The sequence below is a fragment of the Actinia tenebrosa genome, unplaced genomic scaffold (genome assembly GCF_029948245.1).
Source record: "Actinia tenebrosa isolate PJP-AT-01 unplaced genomic scaffold, QUT_ActTen_1.0 PGA_scaffold7__59_contigs__length_16204524, whole genome shotgun sequence".
Lineage (NCBI taxonomy): Eukaryota > Metazoa > Cnidaria > Anthozoa > Actiniaria > Actiniidae > Actinia > Actinia tenebrosa.
The window spans coordinates 1,705,955-1,718,350 of record NW_028292584.1 but is presented as its reverse complement, the minus strand read 5'-3'; the positions used below and the strand labels follow the sequence as shown (position 1 = coordinate 1,718,350).

The 12,396-nt window shown below is 33.3% G+C and overlaps 1 protein-coding gene across 1 annotated transcript in view; it reads right to left on the bottom strand.

The window, feature by feature from the left end:
- LOC116297277 (neuropeptide FF receptor 2) overlaps positions 1–12,396 on the bottom strand; it is a 48,138-nt gene that overhangs the window by 26,849 nt on the left and 8,893 nt on the right. Inside the window, exon 3 of the mRNA XM_089040267.1 lies at positions 7,250–7,302. The gene's annotated coding sequence lies outside the window, so the exon portion shown is untranslated. The remainder of the gene's footprint in view (positions 1–7,249; positions 7,303–12,396) is intronic.

Sequence of the window (12,396 nt, the reverse complement as noted above, 5' to 3'; positions counted from 1 at the left end):
AAACAGAAACAGAAACAGAAACAGAAACAGAAACAGAAACAGAAACAGAAACAGAAACAGAAACAGAAACAGAAACAGAAACAGAAACAGAAACAGAAACAGAAACAGAAACAGAAACAGAAAACAGAAACAGAAACAGAAACAGAAACAGAAAGAAACAAAAACAAAAACAAAAACAAAAACAAAAACAAAAACAAAAACAAAAACAAACAAACAAGTAAAAATAAACGAAAATAACAAAACAAAGTCAATCAAAGAAGAAAAAGGAAAGCCAGAAAAAGATTCAAAAAATGTTTAAAAATGCTAATGATTCTGCATACGACAGGTTAAGAATTTCACTCTCGGAAACTAATCTCGTTCTGATTTTTGGAAAATAGGGTACAGTTACTGGTAGAATATGCCAAATCTCTTAAGTGGAAACTAGAATCTAAAAATTACTAGGCTGGATATTGAGATATCTCATCAGGTTTTTTTGAGATATTTAACGTTATAGTTGTTCGGTGCATTTGGATTATTTTTTTCGTCGTTTTTGTTGTAAATGAGTTTGAAGCTCGTTTTGTGTGTTCTAGGTTTATTAAATAGATGTCAGATATTATTCATACCTTTTATAGCCACACTTACAAGGATATGCTTAAATGTTCCTTAGAACCAGCAGAGTTACTAATGTATAGAACACATTAGATTCCTATGATAACTGTGAGACAGAACTAAAGATAGAGGATGCATAGTCGGCTTTATTTGATTTTATACATGCTTAGCAATTAAGGAGATAAAAAAGATTATCTACTAGGCCAAAGAATATAGAGAAGACAAGAATGTACAAGGCTAGTGTAAACAAAGATACGAATAAATAGTAATTTACGTCCATCGTACGTGAGGGAAATGACTTCGTTGCCCGTAACAGGCAAAGATGGGAAACATAGCATAAATTTGTTTGGGAAGATAGGATGATGAAAAGGTACAAGGATAGTGTAAATAAGAAATATTAAGAATACATAGAAAAATATGCAGTGTATATGTGTCGTGTGGAAAATCTTTTTGTTGCCTGTAATAGGCAATGATAGGAAATGCCGCGAAAGATAGGTGGTAAGAAGGTAGAAAGCTCGTGTTATCAATAGATAAGAATATATAGGAACACTACTAGCTAGTGACGACTGTACATCGCATATATACGATGGGTCAAATCAAGTACATTCTGATAGTAATAGCAATGATAGCAATTATAGTATTCCTTTATTTAGAAAGATAACTAAAGCACAAAGGTAGTGTAAACAATAGATAAACATATAGAAACATGCAATTATGCATCGTATATACGTGGGAGAAATCATCTCGGTTGCCCGTAATGAGACAACGATACTAAATACAGCATGCATGCATATCTTTGTTTTTTTTTTAAAGTGAGACATAAAAGTACAGGATGAAGGAGATTAGGATATTGGCAGTTTTTTTTAATATCATGAATAGTAGAATTCGAATTATGAAGAATATATGTTTTTAATACTTTGGATTTTCAAATCACTTGGTAACTATCAAATGGAGAAGGAACGCAAACTTATTAAATGAAACGAAGAATGACAAAATTCCTTATTCGTATCATAACAGTGAAACAGTATCGGTTATTTCACGAATTTTGGTCATGGAATCGAAACCGATATTGAAAGGATTAATCTTATCAATCAGTATTCTCTGTGACATACATATTATAAAGTGTGGTTTGAAGTTGCTGTTTACTCTTATTGGATAATACATGCAGGTCAATATTAATTAATAGATGAAAAGCAAATATCGGCAAGAATATCTACATTTGAAGTAAACGAATTAAGACTGGCATGGGAAGTTAAATGAAAAACGATTAAATATAAATATATATTTTGCTGATTTCAAAGTTAAAATCTAAGCTTTAGTTCTAGCAAGAAGGCGGTTAGTTGCTTTTTTTTATTTTTACCTTGACATTAGTATAACAGCACTCATACTTAAAGGGTCCAGCCATGTAATTCCTTCACTTAGTGCGCTCATAGATCGAATCTGAAACTGAATATCTGCACCTTACATGACGATAGCTAATTTCTATATCCTACACAGCAATTAGGATTGAATTTAACACACTTTTGCTTCTGGCGCTGAAAAAGTAAATCGCCAGTGCACTAAATGGAGTGAAATGAGTTCAACTTTAAATTAGCAACCGGAAAGCATGTTGGAGTTCAGTTTTACTTGCTCAAGACAATATGAGGCGGCAAGGATCAACATTAGTCGGCCATACATCTAACATTTTATCCTACCTTATTTGCTTTGTTTTATTTCATACTTATTTCGTAATCTTTCGTGGTTTTATTTTGTGAAAAGTTATGTTTTTAATGGGGAAAATAAGACAAATGAGAGTGCTTGTTATGTTGTAAAATAAAACACAACACCTGACCTACATCTCCGTGCTTAACTGTGATATTCAGCGAGGTAATTGCAATTAGTGATAATATTAATAATAATATAATATATATCAAATTCTTTTCTTCACAATATGAATGTCAGTAACCAGTGGGTTAGGGTTAACCTTAATACTAAATGTCTATATTAAAAGAAAGAAAAAAACAGTAATATAAATATCTACAATAAAATATATATCTATTAATATATAACCATGAAATACATTTGGTAATAATATTAATGATAATAATAATGATAATATTAATAATAATTATTATTATAATAGTAATAATAATAATAAAACTTTTGAATCGGCTTTTATAAACTTATTAAGGGTTTGTTGTGTTTTGTATCTTAACATTTTAGGTTTTGAAATTGTTGGTCGGCTTTTTTATAAAGCGTGCATCAAATCAATCATAGGAAAATTTAGAATCATAATAGAATTTAGAGTTTCATTGTTGCTTAACAATGAATATCGATGTTTTAAAATTTAGTCTCAATTATTTAATCAGCAAAGCTGCCAAAAAGCTCAATATCGATACATTCCATACCTTTCTTTGACATATCTTGAAATGCAACTTTAATATTTATTACTATCTAATTCTTAGAACACAAACGTTTTTCATATTTTAAAGATTTTAGTCCGTTTTATTTAGTTTTATTTAAGTTTTTTTAAATATTTATCTTCTCTGCTCTCTTTTCTTCTTGAGCGCTAAAATTATTCCGATTCTATCAATTGCACTTTTCGTTACGTTTTTCTTACATGATCATCATTTCAGTCTTCGCACAAATGGAATGAAATCTGTCACACGAAGTAGTGTTAGACGACCTCCACGGCTAACGACTGAAACAACCTCTTTTATGATCCGCTAAGACAGTGCACGGCTAACGATATATGCATTTGCTTCGTGCATCACATTTTCCGCAGTATTATTTCTTTATCTTCTTTAACGATTGAAAACTAAAATAGGTACATCCGAAACGAGAAGTATATTTAAATGACGAAATATTTCCTCCTATTGGCTAACTGCATTCTAAAAAGCATACAAACTCATAATAATATGACAAAAACATTATTTTTCAATTCCTGGCCAGGGAAAAGCTGCTTTTATCGTTAGTTGATTTTTTTTTTACCGGAATGAGTGTACTAATTAAACACATACTAAATCATAATCTTGACTTGCGGTTCCGGTCCTTCTGATCCTTAGGGATGTAACGATTCAACATACTTGAATTGGAATTATACCACTTTTTCTCTTATTTCCGTAAGGTATAGTTTATTGGAGTTATATTGACACGGCGCAATAATTTGCATAATGATCATTTCAATGCAAATAAAACAGTTTATTCAGAATGTAAAAAATTGTGGAAATAAAACTTTAAAAAAGCTTAAAAACAATTCTTGGTAGTCCTAGTCGGTCTGGCTTTAACACATGGGCGTAATTTTCGGAATTTTTACTTTTCTAGGCATGTAAAGAGAGGACTTACACAACAAAATATTGTAGTAAAAGGAACAAAAAAGACTACCCGTAAAGAATAATTAGCCCGCTATAAGGGTGATTACTATTAAATGCTAGCATTGAGAACTTGGATCGTCAAACAGTTGGTTTCCGCAGTACATTAAAACTTAACATAAAAATTGTATAAATGGACAGTCATTTTCGCTAAAAATTGAAAAATAAAAATATTTTAGACTTATGAAATTAAAAAAAATTCTTGTTATAAATTGAGTCTAGGCCGGACAGAGACGTTTCCATTTCCTTTTTTCTTTACAATGCTTGATCTACTTACTGACGTTTTGTATCAGTCTTATCTTTTCTGATATTCATTCACTTTAGATTTATCAAGGTGCACATTAGTCATCAAATATGCTTTCGACCTCGTATACAATGGATATACATGTATATGTTTTGTGGGCGCGGGGTTTTCGTTTCCCAGTGTATATATGTATATATTATGTATTGTTACTATTACTATTATTAACTGTGCATACAATACTCACTTCAGTCTGACGATAGACATTCTGTACTATGTCGCTGCGTTCCAAAGGAATAATAGTGATGAAATATGCCGATCTCCGATGATGTCACCATCGCTCACGTGCTACTTCATTAGCATAAGCTAAACTTCAAAGTACAAACTATGGGAATTCCTTATAGAAAGAATATCAATCATGTTTGATAGCATTCAAACGTTTGAGGGCATTCGGTTTAATCATGTTTTAAAGAAACGAATCAATCAAACGGTCACAATCAAATCGGTCTCCTTTGGCGGATAACAGCCTCGTACTGAGCTATTGAACGGCCCACCCTGGCTAAAGGAAGTCTACATTTACATTTACATCATTAATTTTGCGACTTGAAAGAAGACGTTCATTCCATTCTCGACTGGTTAGCTATCATCAGTAACAGCCAAGCTGTGACGGACATTACAGTCCCAGATGATTTATGTCAGGAGCAATAACGGTGACAGAGATTAATAATAACTGACTGGGACTGAACATAGAATAGAATAGAATAGAATAGAATACCTTTATTTAAACACGATAAAATTTAAAGCTAAAAGCTTGTGGGGTCGTGCATAAAATAAATTAAATAAATAAAATATAACTGTAAGTATGAATCTGTAAAAATATAGCTAATTAACTTAGATAACTTTAAATATCTTATATATAATTCTCACACACATTCACATACACAAACTGCGCAAGCTATTAGACCCGCCAGGGGCAGAAAACACAGACAAATGCGGTGAACACCGTGTCAATAGGCATTCACCTCATCTGAACAGCACCCGCCACCCATAGCGAGTCCAACAGCCCGCGCAGTTACATTCACTCCATAATAAAAATAATGTTACATATATACAAAGTCCTTTTTTCTAAAGCGAGACGTCGAGGCAGTAGAGTCAAAATTGAAATTTATAAAATAGTCCTTGGCACTGAGCTGTACTTTGATGTCCTTAAAATTTGAATGTGTTACCTTATCAATATTACAAATTATTAGATTCCATAGAACTGAGCCTCGATACACCAATGAGTCCTTTAAAAATCTGCTTTCAAACCTTGGAATTGCGAGAGTTTCATTTCCGCGTAAAGAATATTTACTATTGCGCTTTATAAAAATACTTTCTGATAAAGATTCTGGTAGACTACGATTGCTTGCTTTATGAAAAATCTGACTATGAAAACATGACTATTAACTATGCGATAACCTATGATCAAGTATAACACTAATAACATACCACACTATCCTATATACTGACTACACATGAGACAACGAAATATTACATAAAGAAGAAGAAGAAAGTCCAATAAGAAGAAACATGCGCCTGCATTCCAACTTGACAAAGCATTTTTCCTAGTCTTAGCTACAGAATAATCAATTAAAAATTGACGGTCATTGGCCTTTGTATCGGTAGTTCCCCTCAGGCGTTAAAGAATGGAAGATAAACTAATCGAGATACAGATCGAAAAACGATTTTAGATTTATCTAGAGCTTTGACAACTGTCGTAGATCAAACGTGGTTTAAGTTTGGAGTCATTCTTTTTATCTTGGTTTTCTTTTGCTATTCATTGGCTAAAATACAAGGAGTTAATTAACTGACTAATCGTATCTTATCCAATCAAATATCAAGAAAAACAAAGAAAGAAAATGAACAATAAATAAATAAATAAATAAATAAATAAAAGCTGATGAGTGTGATAAAGCGAAGAAATCACCATTGATTAACCATTCACTGCAGATATCAAACGAACCAATGTATCAGCCTCAGTACACTTGACTCTATCTGATGCACAGGTGTGGATCAGTTATTTCAATTCAAACGAAAGCAAAAAGTCTTGTACATTACATCTCAAATCCCTAATTATTTATCAAGATGCTTAGAAGCAATATTTCAAGATGCCAAAAGTCAGTAATTAATCTCATTCTGTCGTCGTTTAGCACCAGCCAGTTCTTCAAGTATGATCAAAATCACTGAAACAAGGTGACTGCGAATTTAAAAAATTATTTATTATGCTAATAAACTTACACTCTGACTGAACGATGAGTCTTAGTATTCAGTCTGAGTATTACCGCCCTTAAAAAACCAGCTTAGCCACAAACTAAATCGAAAATCATTTTTCAAGTTTTGTTTTTGCGATCCATAGAACGGAAGGCATAGCCAGTATGACACAGTATTAGCCAAAGCAAAAAATGGCTGCCATTTTCATCTATATGAAATACGACGAACTTATTTTTTAGTACACTGTAAGATCTAAATCTTCCAACTGTTTGCATGAGCGGTGTGTTCTCTACCTACTCCGATCAAAGAGAAACGCAATTCACTACCTATGAAATAAAACTGCACTCGTTTGAAAACTAGCTTGAAACGCACTATAGCTTCAGATACTTATTCAAAGCAAAAGCAAAATATATAATAATAAACAACAACAACAACAAAAACAACAACAAAAAAGCAAAAATAAATAAGTAAATAAATAGACCAACACGAACTGAATATAAGGCTGCATAGTGAATTACACAAAACTTAAAACCTTTTAAAATGTTGCAACCTTACGTTTTTTCATTTGTAATTTATTATCAATTAATTAGATTTTTATCCTTTTTTCTCTATACTTAATTCGGTATATTCAAATGTACGTGTAAATTAAATAAAGTCTAAAGTTTAAGGTCTTTGATTCAGCGCCGAAAGTAAATCTAGAGAGTGTACACTTAAAAACCTCAAGTAAGACTATAATTTGAATGTCAATTCGTATTCACTATAAATGCAGTATTCAGTTTTCGATTAAAGATTAAACTTTTTATGGCCGAAAAAAACCTACCTTTTTTGTCCTGCCTTTTTCTTTAAATCAGCTTGTGGAATAATTGGTTTAACCTAAAGAGACATAACCAGACAATGTCTTCAATCATTATACATCTCAAGAGTAGACTAACAACTATTTTCTTCGATTTCAAAAGATCTATTAGGTACGATGTAGGCCTCGAGCGATAGAAAATATAATATCTATCGAATAAAATATGGGAGAGATAATCAGTTCAAGCCTTTAGTATTGGCCAGAGACTGGCTCTCGTCATCGCTAGGCAACCGTTCGTTAGGGTAGTCCATTAAGGGTCTTTGGTGAAAATGGATCTGTTTTTGACGTGTGTGATTTACCACCTTGGATAAGGGTAGAATATAAGATATCTATTTTGTTTAAGAGTGTGTTAAGTCTTATGTAAATTAAGTGTGATAATTTGCTTTCGCAGCCTTGTATTTTGAAGACAGTTTTCAAAATTTTCTAGGTAAGTTAAAACCACTTTAAAAAAAAATCAATTATCGGGAAATTGCTCTTGTCTTTATTGTAAACATGTATTTGTTTGCCTCGAGGGGTCAATTAAAACTTAAGTGTTTTCCTTCTCCTATCTTACCAATCTCGGGTTATGTACATAGATTTTGGTGTTTTGTGTTAAAGCTTCTTTTACCAAATTTACTTCATCAATTTTCCCGCCCTCGTCTCGACATTTTATACTGTGTGAATGTGTCAGTTTGTTTTGCCTGTCGTCTAAGGAAGTTATGCCATACGCCGAAGATAAACAAGCCTATGCGAAGACGAGACAATTACGTATCTAAAGTGTTAAGAGTTTATAAATACTTTATTCACCCTCAGAGGATCGGAAAACATACTTATGTTTTATGTATTCCCCATCTTTGAAGTCACTAGATTATTTATTTTATATTCGCTTAGCTTTTTTTCAGAAAGAGCCGCTAATGTTTTTATTGACAATGTGTATATGTGAGCACAAACGGATGAAGGCATGAAAACAATTTTCAAATTATCATACTTTTGGTTCTCATAGTCAATAGAACATTAAGAAATACGTTTACACGCCAAATAGTACTATATTCAACTCACCGACTAAGTAGGAAACATTAGTTATCAATATGCACCGGCAAATTTCTTAACAGTTAATAAGTATACGAGACTTATGTCAAGACTTACTCAAGGCCATGTTGGAGCCAAAACAAATCAATCAATCAATCAATCAGTCAGTCAAACAATCAATCAACCAACCAACCAATCAATCAATCAATCAGTCAATGAATGAATGAATGAATGAATGAATGAATGAATGAATGGATGGATGGATGGATGAATGGATGGATGAATGAATGAATGAGTGAGTGAGTAAGTGAGTGAGTGAGTGAGTGAGTGAATGAATTATTAATCTATTATATCCAATTAAAGGATTATATAGCTATATTCCGACGTAGGGCCCATACAATGTATTTTCTCTCTACTGGTCTTTTTTCTGCCCATCGTTCTGGGTTTAGTTTGGTGGAAAAAAACCAACCAGTATGCCGCTCAGCGCTACCGAGGGGAAGAAAACCAACCTCTGCTCGCAAGGTAGAAAAACGCACACATGTAGTAAAAAAGGCTTAAGCGGCGAATGGTGATCGGTAATTGGCGAATGCACGACCACTAAAGAAACTGTGGCATACGCCTAAACATGCACAATACTCGCGGTGATTAAATTGTTTTGTCAACTTCAAACAAGACTGCCGGGATATCTCAAGAATATCCTCTGTATTCTTGACAAGAATAATACAAAGAAACACCACTCATTACAGTTGTTCTTGGATCTTGGAATGACCAGTATCTCAGATCGCTTATCTCTTGTAGCTTATTGCATATCGCCTTTGGCTCCGACAAGGTTTTTTTTTGTTTTTAGATGTATATACGCAAGAGAAAATGAACTAAGAGAAGGAATTCCCCCTATATAAGCATTTGTTTTTCTGCACGCGCATTTACTGCGTGCGCTCTACGCTGTTTGCTTACGTTTTTGGGGGTTTTTCGTTATTTCGACTCTGCCCTGGATATGAATGTGCACGTCGAAAGCTTGGCAAATACGACAGGAAATTGAAGTAGTAATTTGTTCAAATTTCTGGAGCATTTTTACATTTATTATTCAAAGCTTTCGACCTTCATCGTCATCTTGATGGCAGATTTGAACATTTGAACATAAGAAAAGCACAAGAAAACGTTAGCAAAAAGCGTAAAGCAAAAAAATCAAACGATCAAATAAACGATATCATTGGAAGATATTTTTAAAATAGATTCTAAAAATAGCATCAAAGTGTGCACATGATGGGGCACGGGGATTCCTTCTCTTAGTTCATATTCTCTTGATATACGTACATATAACAAATAGCGCGCTTTGACTGTAGTTAAGGATGTTGGGTACAGTTGTCAGCGCGCACTTTTACTGTGCACATTATGTAATCCACAGGAACTCCAATATTTTCAAAAATAAGGACAACAACAAAACGAAATAAATGCGTGATCATTGTTGTCATCATTTTTTTTTTTAATAGCAATTTTTTCATGGATGTCTGTATGGTATAGTTTTAATAGTACTGTGAAAATAAAAGTGAAAGTTGTGAAAAGGAGAAAACGACGACTATATGGTAGATTTGTCAGAAATAGAGTACCGGTGAAGCGACAAAAACTAGACGAAAAAGATCAAGCGTCGGAGAAACTTGAAAACAAACACAAACAAAGGCAAATTATTGAGTTAGATTACCTGATGGAGCAGATAAAAAGTGGGTGTAGCGAATGTAAAAAGGCACTTAAACTTCATGAATTAATCGATGAAAAAAAGTTTGGACTTGGTAGTTTGTTTTACATTCAATTCGAATGGGGAGTTCTAAACTAGCTATAAACCACTTAGCTTCTTTTATGAAAATCTTGATTCTTCATTCAATTCTCAGTTATCCCTACAAGGTTTTCTTATTGCATTCTCTAGATCAATTTAGTGACCGTATCAGTCTTGATCTAGTAGTTCTTGCAGTAGTCCGCCATGTTTACCATCCCATAATACAATGCTCAACCACGTCTCTCAGGGGAGGGGTGGAGGAAATTTGTAACCATCCCTGGAAAAAAGCTTGAAATCTGATATTCAAAAAATTATAACTACAAAAAACGCATGGCGACCCCAGTTTTTTACTTTCTAGGTATGTTTTGTAAACACTTAAGATAATTTTGAATGTGCTATTTCAAAAATAAAAATAGTTTTGGGCGGTTTCTTTTTTGATTTTGTGTTTTTGTCCAAAATTGGAATTTCGACACCTGGAATTTCATCGGGTCTTTAATGACAATTATCTCGCTTGGATGCGAGGGGACCCGAAACGTTTTTCACGTTTTTAGATAGCGCCTTGGGTACTCTAAATAACTGACACAGTTTCATTTAAATAAAAATGGGTCGCGAACTGTACCCGCCATCCTTAATATAACCTACTTTCTGTGGACTCCTGGCTCACGGCCTTTGAGGATTGAAAAGCCGCAGCTTTTGGACACGAGTCATATTCATGGATAATTAGAAGGTTTTGTAAGAATAAGTCCTGGATAAGTAAAATTGGATCGAATATATTTCTATCCTATTATAACCTGTACCAAAAAATACTATTACTGACTAATCATTTGACCTAGTTATATCTCAAATTCTGATTGGCTTATCAAAAAGCCAAAACTAAAGCTGTTTCCTTTATATAATGTGATAAACCGGCGAAATCTACTTATAATATTTCAATATCAGAAAATTGCTTTTAATGTCTGCGTATGATAACAACATAAGAATCATTTAACTGGCTCGAACCAAGAGAACCTTTCCACTTGAATCAAAGCTGAACTTTACTTGTCCTTTAAACTCAGTGGTTTCATCTTTAAAGGGCATACAGGTAAAAGGGATTTTTTCTAAAGTCTTGACAGAGAAACTGCAGAGTCTCTATGGCCAGAAAATGCAAATGTTGAAGTATAGTACGCACCTTACACTCGCTATCACTATATTCTGCATTTCAAACCACGATGATACCTCCGTCCAAAACGTTCAATGATAGTTTCGAAAAAATAGAATAGAATGGAATGGAATGGAAGTACAGTTAACTTTCAAAACTATGTTTCCTGAAACTTGGCAATGCAGCATTGTCTCTTGATAATATTGCCTTACCAGAGCCGCTTCGGTGAGAGACGTAGAACCGTTGTTTATCAGAGATCTGATGTTGTTAAGTCCAAACTCATAACCATACATATCTTCGTTCATAGAGAAGCCGACCAATTAGACAGCTTGATCGATCTCTCGTGACATCACAATTAACTGATTAATTTTCTTCTTTGCCGAACCGTAAATCTATAAGGGTTATTCTGTCTAATCAGTATCAAAAAACACTTAAGTACCAAATGAAGAATAATACTTGAAAAGTTCTTTTTTTAACTGAATTCTCAGATAGTATAAACGTTATTAGAAATTCATTTGTCATTCTTAAAAAACATTTCAGGTTCACAAACAAATGTCTTTCCTGTTTCAAAACAAATGTCAAAAGGGATTTAGTTCTTTAGGGTGGTTGATTAATTCTTTGCGTTCAATATCTCTGTATCTCTATCAATACACTTATATCCTTGTCTTTGCTGTTATTTTTCTATTCTCTAGTATTTTCGAGGCTGGCGTCTTTCGAGTGTATTGACTCCAGACTTATATTCATTGATAAAAAGTCTTGCGGATACCCGTAAAAGTTTGTATTAATAATATATATATCACGACGTTTCTCCACAAGAAAAACAAGAACAAAAAAGAAAACAAAAAAGCTATCTGAGAATGACGCAAACACAAAAATCAAGTTAACTAACAAATAGATAATCATTACAAGCTTTATGGTGAGGAGTGTGTATATTTTATATTTAGATCTTATTAATCGAGCGGGAGGTCTGTACGGGATAATCTTGACCGAGGTCGGAATGCACATATGACAACATATACAACTGGCATATGGCTAAAGATTCATCTGTATATCAAATAAATGCATACATTCACTAATCAGTTTTACAGCTTTACTGGTCATTAATAACTGCTTGAGGATATAAGCTCAGTGCCCGCCATTAGCAGCAACCGGTCTCCGGTGAAAGTTGATCATGCCCGGGTTAATTTTAGCATTTAA